General features: G+C 36.3%; 1 long non-coding RNA gene across 2 annotated transcripts; it reads left to right on the forward strand.

Moving 5' to 3' along the window:
- The first annotated feature begins 9,645 nt into the window (after window positions 1-9,645).
- On the forward strand, window positions 9,646-17,387 carry LOC147844376 (uncharacterized). Of its 2 annotated transcripts, none has more exons than XR_015490680.1 (2): window positions 9,646-10,021; window positions 15,853-17,387. It is a non-coding gene; the product is annotated as an uncharacterized LOC147844376 (long non-coding RNA). The 2 variants fall into 2 exon arrangements; XR_015490679.1 differs by having other exon boundaries at window positions 9,663-10,829.
- Window positions 17,388-17,769: the final 382 nt, after the last annotated feature.

Raw genomic sequence — 17,769 nt, forward strand, 5'->3', positions numbered from 1 at the left:
AGAAATGTGAGGACAACACCAAGACTGAATCATCCTCACAGCATTGCACTAACTGACCTGGTGCCACCTTGATCTGTCCTATACCACTTACTGCAAAAGTCTGGTTAATACTGCACTTCTTTAATACTAACAATTTTGTGACCACTAAAACTTTTATTTTAAAACTGTAATCAAAGTATGAGGTGCATGTTAGATTTGGAAGAGGCAAATGCTATAAGCTCAAAGGAAATTAAGCAAACACGTAATACAATTTAGTAAGCTAATTATTTACTCAATTGGTTCTCTATTTTATTACATTCTCCTGTGGATTCTCCTATAGATTCCCCATGAGCATGATTCATATGTTCATTTCAATTCATCTTTATTTCTATAGCACTTTTGCAATGTAGATTGTGTCAAAGTAGCGTAACATAGAAGTTTTAGTAAACTGAAGCAGTGTCAGTCCAGTTTTCAGAGTTTCAGTTTAGTTTCAGTTCAGTGTGGTTTAAATTTTACTACTGAAAGTCCAAACACTGAAGAGCAAATCCACCGATGCACAACTCCACAAGTTCTAAACCAAGCAAGCCAGTGACGACGGTGAGGAAAAACCTAAAGAAAATCCAGACTCAGACCATTTCTTCTCTGACTAAACTTCCTGTGTGGAGCTTTCTATGATAATTATTAATGTAACTAATTCATTCAATAGGTGAGCATGTCTAAATGTGCCCTAAAAACGTAATTACTAAAACAATAGTGAGAAATATCATAACTTTATTTAGCTGCAAAACTATTTTCTTTGATATGTTATTTGTCAATGTTGTACTTGTTTGCAAAACAAAGAGCTGCATTCTTTTGTAAATATTTACTTTTGCTATTTTGGTGACAGGACAGTATATTTTGTTTTTAAGTGTATAGTTGGAGAAGGGGGGGGGGGGTTGTTGAGATCAGGAAATGTTCTTAAGTTGGGATTCAACCTCATAATGCTCACAACATAGTTGTACAATGTCAATCTACTGACCTGCAGCCTATTACACAGCATTCTGTTCATACTAAAGTAAATGTGCTTTAATTGCAGGAACATGGATACATGGATTACTTCACCTGTGCTTTCCCTAAAAACAGCTGCATGCCTATCAACCAATAAGAATTGATAGTTTTCTGTCATAGAACCTGTGCAGACACTAGGCTGTATAAAAAGCTACACTAGGATCTTTATAGAAATGCCTCAATTATGAATATCCAGCCTGATCTCACTAGAAAACGTAAGTAGTTTACAAGTTCAGTTGTACAAAATTGTAAGATTTTAAAAAGGAGACGTGGCACCTAACCCCACCCCTAAACCCAACCGTCATTGGCGGATAAGCAAATCATACAAAATTTTAGGAATTAGATCGTACAAATGCATACAAATTAGCCACTAAATCAGAAAGTTACGAATTGCGTGAGAGTGTGTTGGAATATCAGCAGAACAAAACAGAGATATGATTATAAACTGTAAATTGTAGGCACCTGCAAGCCATATACTGAATCTGCAGTCATTTTTCCGTCATTTAAAACCATCATGTCCCTGTCAGCTTTCCAATTCAACAATGTTTACATCTATCTTGTTGATTTATCCATCGGTGACGGTGTTGAAGCACATGAATGTCTGTTTTCATATTTGGTCTCGATTTCGGTTTTCTTAGATGAATATTTGAGGGTAGGGAAAATCTTTTTATTGCTATTTATACTTTAACTTTGCATAATTGATACTTCAATTGCACTTAACCTGCAAACTAGAATAGAAACTGTAAAAAGCATACAAACAAACTGACAGTTATAGGTACCATAGATTGTTTTGGGTCTATGATGCTACTATTTGGCACAAATCTATACATTTTTGCTTTCTGGCTATTGTTTTTATTATGGATTTTTGTAGAAGCACAGCCCAGGGGCCTCATGTACGAAGACTTGCGTGGAAATCATAGTAAAAAATTGCGTACGCACAAAGCTGTAAATGTGCGTACGCAGAAAAAATTTCAGATGTATGAAACACTGCGTACGCCGAATCTCACGCATATTCTTTTGTACATCTGAATGAACGTGAAACTGAGTGCAACATGCACGAGCACAAAACCCCTCCCTGCCTCCTCCCCCGTATAAATATGCTAATGACTATGCTAATGCAAAAACCCAACGAAAAAGCAAAGGCAAAAGCAAGCAAAAAGAGAAACTTTGAACAGAATATGAATTGGAGGTGCTGCTTTCGGAGGTAGACCGGAGAAAAGCGGTGTTATTTGCAAGTTTGTTCTCCGGAATTAACAACAAAAGGAAAAAAATAGAGTGGGAGAGTTTAGCTGATGCGGTTAACACAGTTGGGTCTGAACATCGCACTGAGTGCATTTAAAAAATAAATAGTCTGGTTTATATCTGTAAAATGTTGCAGCCCTTTTAACAGTGTCAGTGGCGCGCTCGTAAGACGCATGCGGTCATGTTTTGACACATTCGAGCATGAACTCGGCTCGAATCCAGCGTCTGATGAACTCTTTCTTCTTTTTTTTCCCCGCTACATATCAGATTTTGCCCACTATTTATCACGAGAAAGACAAGTAGGAATCATCAATAAGTCTGTGCATCATATTTTATTTGCACATTTATTGAATAGAAATGTTTCTGATTCACGAATGCAAATTAATCTTCAGATAGTGTCTTTATAGCAATGTGCGTGCAGTAGATTGCTCAGATTACATTGGGAAAACAGGCGACCGCTGCAAATTGTGCTTTAATGTTTAGCTGCTCAACTGTATGGTATGGAAACCTTATTTACCTGCTAGATGAACCCGTCTCATACAGCTGCCATTGCAAGGCTCAGACACTTTGTAGAGAGGAATTTAACACAACTGCCTCTAGGAGTCGCCAATGGAAATAAAACAGACATGCACAAAAAATGTGCGTACGCCTGCCAAAAAGCTGCCGTAAAGCTGCGCACATTCCCACGTTCAGTTCATTGTTAGTAAATCCAAACGTGAGCGATTCTGAGCGTGAAACCTGGCGTACGCAAAGTTTTTGTGCGTACGCAACGTTGATTAATGAGGCCCCAGGTGTGTATCCTCATCGCTTATTAATGCTATATCTTATTTCGCAATAATTATTCAAATTTTTTGGCTGAAAAAATAAAAATCCCTCAGCCTGTGACTTGGTGGTCAGCAGGAGATAGTAACGTTTTGGGGTAGCCTTCCCCTAATGGAGTGATGTCACTTGGAAACTATCAATAAGCATTCCTCAGCCCCATAGAAATATATACAAGTAATCAGAAATAAACAAATACAAGCAGAGTAATAGAGTACAGATGTCTTAAATATATTTTACTCAACTGTGTATACAAACAGTCGTTTAAAATAAGTCTTGAGAAATTGGAAGGGTCTGAAATCGCCAAAACATTGACTTAATCTCGCATTTTATTGTCAGTCAAATGATTGAGTTATGTCACACAGTTGTGTTCACAGAGTGATTGTGTTTTGGAAAAGCGTTTCTGTTAATAAGTTATTCATCTTTAGTTATCTAGTTCTGTACGACTACATGGTCCACGAGCAGGAGTTCAGCACAGGGTCACAACTGTTATGAATTTGTCACTTATTAAGGTCTCTTCAGTAAATGTTTATCCTCAATGTCTTGTCTATTAGTTTGGCAACACTTTATTTGAAACAGAGTTCATATGATTGTTGGGAAACCTTTATAGTAATAGCATAACACGTCATAAATATGGAGGAGATTGTATGCATACTTATGACTAGGGATGTCTCGATCAGGTTTTTTTTGCCATTGAGTCCAAGTTTAAATTATTTGATTTTGGATATCTACTGGCATCGAAACCTGATCAAATGCTTTTAATATACAAAATAAAGAATAACAAAAAGCAAAGAAACCGATCCAGGATGGAGTCTATGTAATGAGTAGTAAGGCTTTGTAGAGACATGGGAGCTACGGACAAACTCCATTTGTCTGTTGTGAACGAAACATAGGGTACATCTTATAACAGGACAAGTAGTTTGTCAGACATCTTCTTAAATAGGGCTGGCAGAACTTTCTCAAAAGTGGCGAGACAGCATTTCAAATTGAGGTCCTACATTGTTTTTTTTTAGTTTGTTGTATTAAATGTAGCCTTTTCCTTTTCACCTATGTTGGCAATGACAATGTTGTCAACATCTACTTTATAATACCTTCAGACCACAGACAGTCTCGCGCTTTCCGCTCCAGGTTGCTTCCGAGTTCTACGTTGCCAGCATTTAACCAATAGCATATAGCATGACTGCAACAAAGTAATGTCATGCCGCACGCTTTACTGTTTCTGTGTGAAGTCAAGAAAGAGCTCTAACTCTGTGCCACCACATAACTATAGATGTGTTAAAAAAAATTATATATATATATATATATATATATATATATATATATATATATATATAAAAGCTATGATGACTTTCACCTTGATATTTTAGAGCAGGTGTATACCTGACCGGTGAGCCATTTGACAATAAAGTGCCATTCTGAATCAAATCAGCAGGATGTCTGACTAACTCATGAACATTTCATTCATGCCGCCGTGACAAACTGGGGTATTAGATGCAAATAAGTAGTAAGGACTGGTGAGAGTGTTATGGAAATTAATAACACACGCCAAATGGAAAAAAAAATGTGTGTCTATGTCTGTGTGTGTGTGTGTGTGTGTGTGTGTGTGTGTGTGTGTGTGTGTGTGTGTGTGTGTGTGTGTGTGTGTGTGTGTGTGTGTGTGTGTATGTGGTCCTTTACTGACAGCTATGTGTGAGGATCGTGTGGTGTTTACTTCAATAATGCCACAAATATATGCACACTCCACATGTCTTAATTCCATTTCTGTTTAGTTATGACTTACAGTAAGTCGGATTAAAGTGATCAAAAATGGCTGTTTGGAGCTTATGTAGGTCTACTGTTGAAAATTCATGTTTAACTGAATGAACAGTTAGTTAACACAAGTACATCTTATTAAACATAATTTATTTTCATCAACAATTTTCATAGTAGAGCAGTTTCTCAAGCAGTTTGTGATCCATTTTGGAAACAGGAGATGAGCCGCTGGTCTAATGCGCCACCTGGCTTGAGAAACCCGTTCTCTTTTAGTCATTATTTGTGTAGCACACATATTCTGAATACCTTCAGCAGAATTCAAATAAGCCATATTTATCTAGATTAATCTAGATTAGATCGGGCCCAATTTCTGGTCACGTGATCGCATCTGTACATCCCTTTTTATGACAACTGTCAATCACTGTCATTTTAAATGCACAGGTGAAATTGTTACATAAACAATTACATCATACCAAAGCAACAGAACATGATATAAATCTGTCATAAACATGATTGTCATGAAGCCATTATAATTGTCAACTTTTTTAATCACTCTTGAATTTGCTTTTAAAATGAATTTATTTTTAATTGTCATTAAAACAAATAAGAGTGTCATTACTCTGTCAAATAACTTTATAATGGTGTCATTAACATTTAACGTAATTTAATGACATTTTAAGGGCCAATTCTATTTGTACCACTGTAATTGAGGTCAATGAAAATAATAATGATGCTGTTCTAAAATTCATGACACGTTTATAATGACATCATGACAGTAATGTTTATGACATATTTATAACAAGTAAGTCAAGTTTTCATGACAACGACAGGGTGTGATGTATTTGTTTATGTGACACCTCAAACAACATCAGCTTTGCATTTAAGATGACATAACTGAGTGGGTAACAATTGTCATAAGCATGTGTTGCACTGCAAAACTTGACTGACAAAACAGGTGTTAACCCTTGACCCCAACTGACCTCAACTTGGTTTAACTGGCCACAGACTATTGATTGATTATTATATACAGAGAGAGTGAGAGAGAGAGAGAGAGAGAGAGAGAGAAAGAGAGAGAGAGAGAGAGAGAGAGAGAGAGAGAGAGAGAGAGAGTTTTAACTTTACTTCACTGGTCCAAAGACACTATCTTTGACTCTGTGGAACATGACTCTGAAGCTAATTCTGTCAGCTAGATGGGAGGAGGGCTATCAGAGCCATGGCCTGTAATGCAGATAGCACCTCAGTGTAAGCTATTACTCTAAACTAGGCCTGTTAAGCCTTTGGGGGGACTCAGCACAATATCGGGTCAGAATAAGAATGGAGTCTAAATGACTTGGCATGGCAGTAATGTAAATGAAGCCAGCGCTTTGCTCCAACAGCAGGAAGGTCACGGTCCAGCTGTCAGCTCACGTTTGGGAGTAATCGTTTATATGCCAACCTCCTTCTCCCTCTCTTTCTCGTATGCTCGTTTGCCTTCTCACTTCATTCTCCCTGCGTCTGTCGCACAGCTCTTCCTCCATCCTCCATCCTCATCTGTCTCACTCAATGCTTTTTTGCTCTTCTTCATTGTCATGTCCACCTACGTGCATCACAGCAGGGTCTTGGCCATAAAAGCAGACGTGGTTTTTGTTTGAAGTGTGGCTTTCCTTTGCATCCGACTCTACTTAAAGGCAGAAAATGCACTTAAAGAAAGAAAGAAATAGAAAAGAATAGAAAATTCAGCCTAAAATTGTTGCAAATCTGGATGTCTTGTGTGGAATAAAAAAAGCAGCAGGCAGCTATTTTGAAGAAAGTTCACCAAAATATAATAATAATAAAATGGCGACATGGTGGTTTAGTGGTTAGCACTGTCACCTCACAACAAGTAGGTCACTGGTTTGAGTCCTGGCTGGGTCGGTTGACTTTTCTGTGTGGAGTTTGCATGTTTTTCAGTTCCCCCACAGTCCAAACACATGTGTTATAGGTTAATTGAATAAACTAAATTGGCCAAAGTGTATGTGTGTAAATGAGTGTGTATGGATGTTTTCCAGTACTGGGTTGCAGCTGGAAGAGCATTCGCCTTTGTAAAACATATGCTAGAGGCCATTAGTTGGCTGAGGCCACCCCTGATGAATAAAGGGACTAAGCCAACGGAGAATGAAGGAATGAACGAGTAATAAAAGTAATAGTAGTAAAACAAAGGCCCTTTTTGCACCTGCATTAAGATGCATTTTTGTCATTCCAATCAAGGTGCATGATGCTAAATTCAGGTTTAAACGGTGGGCAAAAAAATGAGCTTTTTTAAGCTGATGCTAAATATTTTTCCTACTCTCCGTGTTTATTTTTTTGTCTATTGTATCTCTTTCCAAAAGAAAAAGTGTTAATTGTGTAATTTGTACAAGCTTGTTTTATAATAGATGGACAAAAAAGAAACAATATATTTACCATATACTTAGTTTGCAAATTGCACATACTGTAATATAGCTCTACATAAGGGTCAAGGACAACAGAGGTGAGGATCCATGTGCAGTACTTTATTCAACAGAGAACGGTCAGGCAGGCAATGCTCAACACAGGAGTAAAGCATGAGCATGCAGGTTATCCAAAAAGGATAACTTTTTTTTGGACATAGATTACTCAATTAGTTGGATTTGGTTATTGACAATCTGACACGATCCAGTATTGTTTCGTTCATCAAAACTCACCCGACAGTCGTTGTCATAGCAACAGGTCAGGTAGCTCAAACCTGCTTAGGAGCAGGCTTATTTTATATAATCAGGATTAGATTGGGTCTTTTCAAGCAAAGGTAATACTGAAAATATATGTTAAATGATAATTTCCTACAGTAGAGGTTATTTACACCTGCAAAAATAGTAAAGAAAAATAAAATAAATAATATATATATAATAAATGTATAATTTCAGTTTAGGTGTAAAATTTAAAAATATATATAAATAAAACGTATGCAATCTGGACTCTGAAATAAGAGTACAAAAACACTCACAGGGTAGTTCTCCTCAAGGGGTTCAAAGAGAATATTTTTTTTTATATGGAGTTTTTAGATACAAACGCGTACTGTTCTATGGTACCAGCCCAGCTTTAGCATAATTTGTGTATATTAGACTTTCACAATATTCGATTTTTTTTAAGGAATAATATTTTATGCAACTATAATAACAGGCATATGAAACTATAATAAAAAATCTGCTCTAAATGTAGAACTAAATAAATTCCTAAATACTCTTGAAATTTTAAAGTGTAAAGCCTGCAGCCCACAACAAAGGTGGAAAGTTATTCTGTTTCATAATTAACAAACTGTTTACTTTAAAATGTATGTAATTTTGCTTACATTAACAATTGAATATTAATCAGATGATGTCATTACGCTGCTGTGCTGTTAGCCAGTCGTTGCAGTGCTGATCATGATTTCGAAAATCGATACATCTGCCCCTAACACACACGCAGCGATCTTAGATCAGTTCATCCAGATATTTTTATATGATTAGCAAACTTGTTTGAAGAACCCAATTTGCCAGAGATCAGTTATCAAGATTAAAAGATCCAGGATCCGCCTATTCTTCTTAGATCATTTAAGTGAGGTATGGTGAACGGACGCCAGTTCAGGTGGCAATCTGAAGGCATCTGTTGCATAAAAACGTCCTGGAAAAGTTGGCGGTTCATACCGCTGTGATGACCCCGTATTAATAAATGGACTAAGCCGAAAAAAAAAAAAAGAATAAATGAATGAATATATATATCTATATATATATATATATATATATATATATATATAGAGAGAGAGAGAGAGAGAGAGAAAGAGAGAGAAATACAAATATATATGTGTGTGTCAATGTGTATGTTTTTATTTGACTTTTTATTCCTTTATTATCTGTGTGACACTATCATTATCTTCCTCTGTAAAAGTTTTGTCATTATAATAAGTCATTCAAACTTTTTTGATAATCATTCTGTTCATAAGTCCATATATGCACCTGCCCATAAACCCTGCCTTGAAAGAAATCAAACAATGGTGAACAAACTGACCTGAAACAAACCACATAAAACCATAAGTAATAGCAGATCTGTGGCAACTAAATCAGTTTAGTTCCTAAAATACTTTAAAATATCTTATCTAACCCATTAATTGTTATTGTAAAAGAAAAAAAACAGTTCAAATATTTTGTATGTTTGTTTTATAAAGAAAAAAAATAATCATTCTGATTTTGCAATTGTCATTTTAATTGGCTTTAACATTTAAAAAATTAACATTTTAAATTTGAAGGTGTACTGTTCCTTTAAATAGATATGTTATTGATTAAATGAGATAAAGCACCTTTTTCTTCTTCAGAACAATCAGTTATACCAGTGTCACTCACAAGTACACGTCACATGCAATCAACACCAGCATTAGCTTCACCCATCATCGATACTCATTACCCCCTCTCGCTGGCCCAGCAGCCCATGTCATGCTGCAGGTTGAGTTCAAGTCCTCCAACTGGGTGAGTGGAAACAGCTGGTGCTCTTCAGGGCACAGAGCTTCAGGGCTCGGGGCTTTGCGGCCCTCTCAGTTTCAGACCCTCATCTGCTTGGAATCCCGAATTTCCTGCAGGCTGATCAAATGACAGCCCCCTTCACTGCATCCTTTGATATATGGACACCCATCTCACTGGCCCCTCAGCGTTGGGATTTACGCTTGACAACACAGTCAGTGTCACCTCCGCCTGATGCACACACAACACACACGTGCACGCATAAACACACCCCTGTCCGGGGCCTCATGGAAACATTGGAGTCCTTTCACAGCCCGCCCAGAAGTTATTTATTAAATTTGTTGCATGGTGATATTGTTTCATGGAGACCCACTTAGTTTTGGATTGCACACTGGATTTTTCAATTATGTGGTTCATTTCACCCTGCTGGTGAGGCTTTACCCTCCTCAGGTTGGATCAAGGGCAGAGGATAGATTTTAATAACTTTTTAACAAGGACACAGTTTCCCATGTTTTAATTTCTTCTCATGTGTTTGATTGGATTGTAAATGTGGAATTGAAATGCTGATATGTCTTCCCAAGAACTGGAAAATTTGGAAATGCGAGTACGTTTTCATTGGTCACCCCACATGGATCGTGTTAGCCACCAGGTGATTGACGGCTGGTGCTGTTGGTTGCCAAAAGACCAGCGAGGATGTTGATTGGATTATTTTACAGGTAATAAGCAGATGCTAACAGGGAGTGACCATGAGATTAGGATTAGTGAGGTTTAGTGAGTTATGCTTTTGCCAAATGTTTAAAAGTCCAATAAGAAGTCAGTCCACCCTGAGGCATGTTGCACAAAATTACAGAGTAAGGGTTGGGTTGACAAACCATACAAAGATCCTGTTAGGTGATTGCATAATCCTTTATATAAACTTTCTCTGATAAATTGCGGTTAAACCTAGGGTTTGTAATTGACTGTGCGCAGCTAAAGGTGTGAAATGTGCAGGTTGGTCATGTAATGTAAGTTATTGTGGCAATGAAACTCAAGCAAAATCAATCAACCTGAGCCCAAAAACTTAGTGTGTGTTGGGGAATCATCAATTAAAGGTTACCAGATAGATATTAAGATCTGATTTTTTTTTTTTTTTTTTTAGTTTTTCATCAGCTCTTAATACTGCCATTTCATTACTGCATGTTGTTTTGCAATCAAGAAATCTATTAAGTAGTGCCTGCCTGGCAAAGGGAAATAGACCAAAAGATCCTCAAAAGATAGTCATATTAATCCTAAGAAATTCAAAAGCAAAATAAATAACATCTATAAAGGCTTATAAGCTCATTTCTAAAGTTTGGGACTACCGTGAATCACAGTGAGAGCCATAAGCTACTAATGCCAAAAACGTGTAACAGTGGAGAGCATTCCCAGGAGTGGCCGGCTGACCAGTATCACACCAAGAGCAGTGACAACTCATGCAAAAGGTCACAAAAGACCCCCCATCCAACAAGAAGCATCCAACAACATCCAAAGAACTGCAGGCCTTAGGTAAGGTGTGTGTTCATGACCTTACCATACGAAATATAATAAGCAAAATTGATTAGCATGGCAGAGTTCCAAAAAAAAAAAAAAAAAACATCTTGATGATTGACTTTTTGGGAGGAGTGTGTCTCGTTATGTGTGATATAAAAATAACATGGCATTTTAGAAAAAGAACATCATACTAACAAAAAAAAAGCGTCGGTGGAGAAAAACAATATGAAGGCTTTGGAGTGAACTAGTTAAGGTCTTGATCTGAATCTAGTTGAGATGCTGTGGCATGACCTTAAAAAGGGGGTTCAATTTTTCAAAGATAAGTAGCCAAAATTTCAGCTCTGTAACAGACTTATTGAAAGTTATATAAACTCTTGATTGCAGTTCTTGCTGTTAAGGCTAGCCCAACCAGTTATTAAGTTTTAAGGGGCAAACACATTTTCAAGCAGGCCTATATAAAGTTTTCTATTTAGTTTTCCTGTTAAACCGCATGGTGTATTTACTTAAAAAAATGCATCAGTAAAGGGCAAACACTTTTTTTCACACCACTGTGTCTATAAAGCAAATTTCACTGCTTTGAAATTTGTATAATTTTTTATATATATCCCAAGTAATGTTTAACAGAGCAAGGGCACTTTCACAGTATTTTCTGTAATATTTTTTGTATATGTATATGTATAATATGTATATATATACATATTACCTACCTACAAGAAATCAATCATTAAAAGTATTATGTTTGCAAATGTGGTAAAAAATATCTTTCCATTAAACGACACTTGGGATTGTATTTTTAAATAAATCTAATTTCACAGGAGGGTTAATAATTTTGAATTCAATGAATAAATAAACATCATGTTGTTTTAAATATAAAACATAAATTTTTTCTTTTTTTTTTTTTTTTTTTTTTTTTACTTTCTGTGTATTGTATTTAAAACAGCACTGATAAGATATTTATAAGTCACTGAAGTCAATATTATTAGCCCTTCTTTGAAATTTTATTTATTTAAAAATATATTGAATTATTTATAAATTTAATTAAGTAAATAAAATTCTAATAAATAAAAAGTAATCAAAATAAATATTTTAAATACTTTGATCTAATGTTGCAAAAATATTTGATCTAATGTTGCTTGTGCAATTCATATATGAATACAAATGTTTATTATTTTTCCTTTAATCTGTCTGTTCATATTTAAATCGCATAAGCATTTTTTTTAAACATTAGATCAAAGTATATTTACAAATATCCATTTTCATTACCTATTCAAACACCCAATGATAGAGCACCATTGCTATAAGATGTCAAAATGGGCAAAACAAATGAAATAAGGTGACAGAACTCTATCAACCAAGAATAATCTTGGCTAAAACAAGTTTATTCTGTATTGGTTACAATACCATTGAATGTAGACTATTAAATGGATATTACACTGTTATGTCCTTTCATAACTGCAGGCTTTTTTGTCATCTGTGAAACATGAAAAATATTTTGATAACAAAATGTTTATTAACTAACCCTTCAAGATGTGTCCTTGGAGCTGCTGTATTAGTACGCACAAAGGAAACAGAATTGAGAATTATGGCATCGTTCTGTTTTGTTTTGTTTTTTCAAACTGAAAGACTAATTTTCTCTTTCATCATGGTTCATGGTCCGAATGCCAAAGGGAACGCGGAAAGAAAATGACCTCCACAAAAGCCCCAAGTCACTGTGTGATTTAAGAGCTTTGTTTTTGTAAGAGTCGCCCGTCATTAATATAATTCATTACTCATGAAAGCGTTCTGCCTTGACAATTCATCAGCTGGCTTTTCTTTTTGATTCTGAAACTGGGGAACATTTGGCCTGTCTGTATTGTTTGAATAAACGGAGGAGAGGGGGGTAAGCCTAACCTTGGCCCGGCTGGGGTCGAGTGTGGGAAATGAATCGTTTTCTCTTTTCGCTCTTCTCTCGAACACACACTCTCTCTTTTTTATATGACTCCCTTACTGGAGCGATGGGAGAAGGAAAAGGGAGGGGTCTGTCGGACATCTAAAATTTATATCCGAGAACGGATTGTGATTGTGTGGTAGGGCTGAGGGGAGTGGAGAACAACAGGCTGCCCACCATCTCTTGCTTGCTTTTACTCTTCCTTTCGTTCTCTCCCAACTGTCTCTGTTAATTGCGTAAATCAGAGCAATAAAGTGGCCTTGCATTCAGGCAGGACAACATGACCACAGTGTGACCTTTCTGCACAGGACCCCTCTGACCTAAAATCCTGGGTTCAAACGGTCAACTGCAGGTCATCATCCACGAGCGAGCTTGTGTGTGTGTAAAGGAGAGAGATAGAGAGTCTGAAGTATCAGAACAGTCTTATCTAAAGAGCATTATGAACGGATGACCTACAGCCAAACAATCACAAATCCTCACTCTCATTCTGCTGCTAATGTAACATGCGTAACTTCCTGCAGTGATGTTTTGTTATGACATCACAAGGTGTAAAGTAACTAATTACAAGTATTCGAAATACTGTAATTGAGTAGTTTTTCTCAGGAACTGCAATTTACGAAGTAGCTTTAAAAATGTGGACTTTAACCTTCTCTTGAGTACATTTTTGAGCAGTATCTGTACTTTTACTCCACTACCTTTCTTCAACCTTCAGTCACTACTTTAAACAATCAATCCTGTGACTCCTGTCCAAATAAATTGCACATAGAAGGAAAATCACATCATAATGAACTACCTCAAGACATGAGCACTTTTTAATTGCAGCAAACTGTTTGGAAGCATTAAAAGTGTTAAGAAGATGTCCAAAATCTTTATACAGTACGCATTGATCCAGAGACTATTTAGATGCATATCACTGATGAAAAAATGACGGATGTTTACTGTATGATGACTGAAATGGCCTTAAACACCCAGCCGGCAAATCAACATCAACATGACCCCAGATTGACATTGTACCCCAACATGGGGAAGTTGCATTTTGTTTGGAAATGAAAATCAGGTTGATGTCAGAGCTCAGTGACAGGCCAATGCCAATGTCCAACCTAAAACCAACCAATGATGTTTACATTTACATTTACATTTAGTCATTAATAATGATGTTATAGCTTGACGTTGTGTGGGCATTACCAGACGTTGGATTTTGGTTGCCATACCTAACAAATAAATGCCAGTATTTGATGTCAATATAATGTTAGTTTAAGATGTTGGCTTGACGTTGGATTTTGGTCACTTTCTAACATCCTAAAATCAACAAAATATCAGATGTGATTGTTGGACATCAAAATAAAGTTGTCCGTTGACGCAGGTTAGGCATTGAATTTTGATCACCTGATGTCACAACCTAAATCTAACCAAATATTAACGTTTTATGACGTTGTGTGCCTGCTGGGCAATAACTTGATGCACTACAGAATGTTACGTTTACAAATGCACAAGGTACATGTAAATGCATTAGCTCTTCACAACATATTACTCAGTACTCTTGAGTACTTTTGAAGGGCTAATTTTTCTCATACTTTGAGTAATATTTACAACAGATACTTTTACTCTGATTCTACCACACTTTGTGGCAAGTAATGGTACTTTCACTTGAGTGTGAATTTTCAGTACTCTTTCCAACACTGCCTTTCTGCCATTCTTTTCAAGCTTAATTCCCTTTTGTCTTCTGTTCACCATCTCTCTCTCTCTATCTTTCTGTCTGTGTACTCCTCCAACAGGTCCACCATCTATCTGTATAATGGCTTTACAGAGAGAGTAAAACAGTTGTCAGGCCTTCTGCACTCACCCATCACTTTTATTCCCACACTTTCTACCTACAGTGACACTACAGTGTATCTCAAGGAGACAGAACGAAGAAATTTGCAAGCTAACACAATAAAATGATGAAATAAAAAAAATAAAAGAGGTATACTAATTTTAAACTGTTTTATGCTGCTCAACACCGATGGTCCTATTCAAAAATCAAACCACTGGATGATTTAGTACACAATTAATAGTGAATTAATTTGTTAACGTTAGGTAATTTTACAGTAATTAATATCCATTGTTAATATTCATTGTCAGAAATGTACTGGTGTTCATTGCTAATTCATGTTCTTTCATAATACATTAGCTAATGTTAAAAGATTGGGGTTGTATAAGAATAGAAATGAAATTATTCTCATCAAGAGAACAGTATTTATGTGATCAATAATAGAAAAAGAATGTCATGTTTCGAAAATTATATTACAGTTTTACAAAGCTGAATTTTGAGTATCATTGCTGCAGCCTTCTATGTCACATTGCTTTTCAGAAATCACTGTAATATTCTTCTTATTGTCAAAGATACACAGTACAATCTCACAGCAAGGGCTAATTTATAATATTCCAGTGACTAACTTGTCATTTGTTTGGTAAAAATCATACATTTCTATGACATTTCACTCAATATAGCTACAATTATTTTAAAGGCAAAAGGTAAATTAGTCCTTTTGAGTTTGTGTTGAAAATGCAGTACAAATGAATAGAAAGTTTTCCAAAAGTAACTTTGACAAGTAAAAAGTACATATATATATTACATAAAAGCATAACAGTATTTATGAAATTATTACCATTATTCATTCATTCATTCTTTTTCTTTTTATCTTAATCTTTTTTTTTAATCTAGGGTTGCCACAGCAGAATGAACCGCCAACTTTTCCAGCATGTGTTTTATGCAGCGGAAGCCCTTTCTGTTGCAACCCATCTCTGGGAAACATCCATACACAATCATTCAGACTCATACACCACAAACAATTTAGCTTAACCAATTTACCTGTCGCCTAGTGTTATTATTATTGGTACTTAATTTAGGTTATGAAATCAATATGCGCATAATATTAATTAAGATATAACTGTCAACATGAAACCTTAATACATCGACATTGTGTAAAAAAACTCTCATATGCTTTATATGTTTGTTCCTATGTTTGTTTATATGACTGCTATTTTCATTTATAACACTCCGTTTTTGCATCTGGTTAAGATACGCTATAAACAGCAGCTATGCTAATTTTTTTTTTTTTTTTTTTGTAGTATCTATTTCCACCTGGGGATACTCATTCTGAGGTCCCTAGAGAAGCAGTGCCACTGATGCGATCTAAGATAAGATGGAGATCAAAGATATCCATAATCCTGGACCAGGCCGTATTCTGAGATGATTCTATGGTCATCATGGAGGAATGGAGTGCATGAGACTGATTTCTGAAAGACCTGATTGATCCTGTGGGGCTGCCTGAACTCCCGCCGGTGCCTTACTCAGCCCTGCAGCTTCTCCACGATGGAAGTCCAGCTTCTTCAGCTTCCAGTGCCTAGACTGCAGCTCCTCACAGACAGTTTGGTCTGAAGAAATATGGCAAAATGTCCAACAGAGCCTAGTTTGTCTAGAGTTTTTTTTTTTTTTCCTTCACTCTTTCAATTGGTGAGGTTTTTTTTTCTTCGCCACTGTCACCACCGGTTTGCTTGAATCGGGACTTGTGGAGGTGCGCTTCGTTGGATTTGCTTTACAGTGTTTGAACTTTAAGCAGTGAAATTTAAACCACACTGAACTAAGCTAAACTGAACTTGAACTTTACAATCTGGACTTTACTAGAACTATGTTAAGCTCTGCCTTGACACAATTACATTATGGAAAGTGCCAAATAATTGAATTAGTTTGAATTTACACTTTACCTAATACATCTCTCTGTATAACTTGCAGCATAGACAAATACCTTTTCACCACAAACATTACACATTTCACCAACAAATGAGTCTCATGTCCTGTCCACTTGTCTCACCTTTCTGCTCTGCCCATCACAGGTAGCCTTTCCTCCCCTCAGGCATCTCGATTGTGGGTCACAGGGCCGCAGACATCATCACACAGCTGTCAGAGCTCCAGGGTGGGAGTTAGAACAACACCGCTAGCTTTATTTACGCTAGCTTGAAGTGCGGAGGATCTGTCACAGGGCTGTAGCGGCTCAGAGTTTGGCTCACCTCCACAGATGGCCCCAGTGCAGTGGAATTCCCCTTCCTCGCCTCTTGCCCCCCCTCCTCCATCCCACTCTTTAGCCTTTTACAGTTCGTTTGTTTAGCAAGATGTCAGGCCCCAGAGGGCATGTGTCTTAGATATGGGAACAGTGTTCTGTTAAGAGCCTCAGCCTGCAGTGCCACTCTGGATGACCCCACACTTTCACATTGATAAGAGGCAAGCCTCCGCCAGCAAGCGCTCAGGCGAAGAGGAGCAGATCATGTTGTTGTAGTATCAGGCACTATGGGTTGATAATTAATAAAACGCCTCATCAAAATCAGTTTCAGGGTTAATTACTTTTAGTCAGGAGGAGATAAAGGTGTGTTGGTAAGCATGGGAAAGTTTGAGGGGTTAGGTGAAATTAAAATGCTGATAAGTACATCCTGTTGTGGCTAATGAAATAACAGTTTTTAAATAGTTTTAATTATAATTATGTTTTATGTAAATAGTGTTAGTGTTTTAAATAGAATAATTTTAAATGAATACAAGTGAAATTAAGTCACTTAAATGTAAAAAGTTAAGCCAGTACTGCATGTCAAAAAAAAAAAAAAAAAAAAAAACATTATCCAGTGACCAACATGGTGCAGATACATTGTGTATCTCTATAACTTGTTTTTAGATTAAACGGTACTATATGTTAAAAATTTGATATTGCCCTGTGGACAATATTGTACCAGTATTTTGTGCATGTTTTTTTTTTTTTAATGTCTTTTTTAATGATTTTATTATATCATTATCTAAATGCAAAGGTTAAAAGGCAAATTAAAGTCTTACACTGTTAAAAATATAACACTGCCTAGTTATGAGTACACTGTGAAAAAACATAGACTGATTTAGTTAGTTAGTTAGTTAGTTAGTTTGTTAGTTAGTTAGTTAGTTAGTTAGTTAGTTAGTTAGTTAGTTAGTTAGTTAGTTAGTTAGTTAGTTTAATAAAAAAATAATAT

This window comes from Danio rerio, chromosome 5, assembly GCF_052040795.2.
Source record: "Danio rerio strain M-AB ecotype USA chromosome 5, GRCz13ab, whole genome shotgun sequence".
Lineage (NCBI taxonomy): Eukaryota > Metazoa > Chordata > Actinopteri > Cypriniformes > Danionidae > Danio > Danio rerio.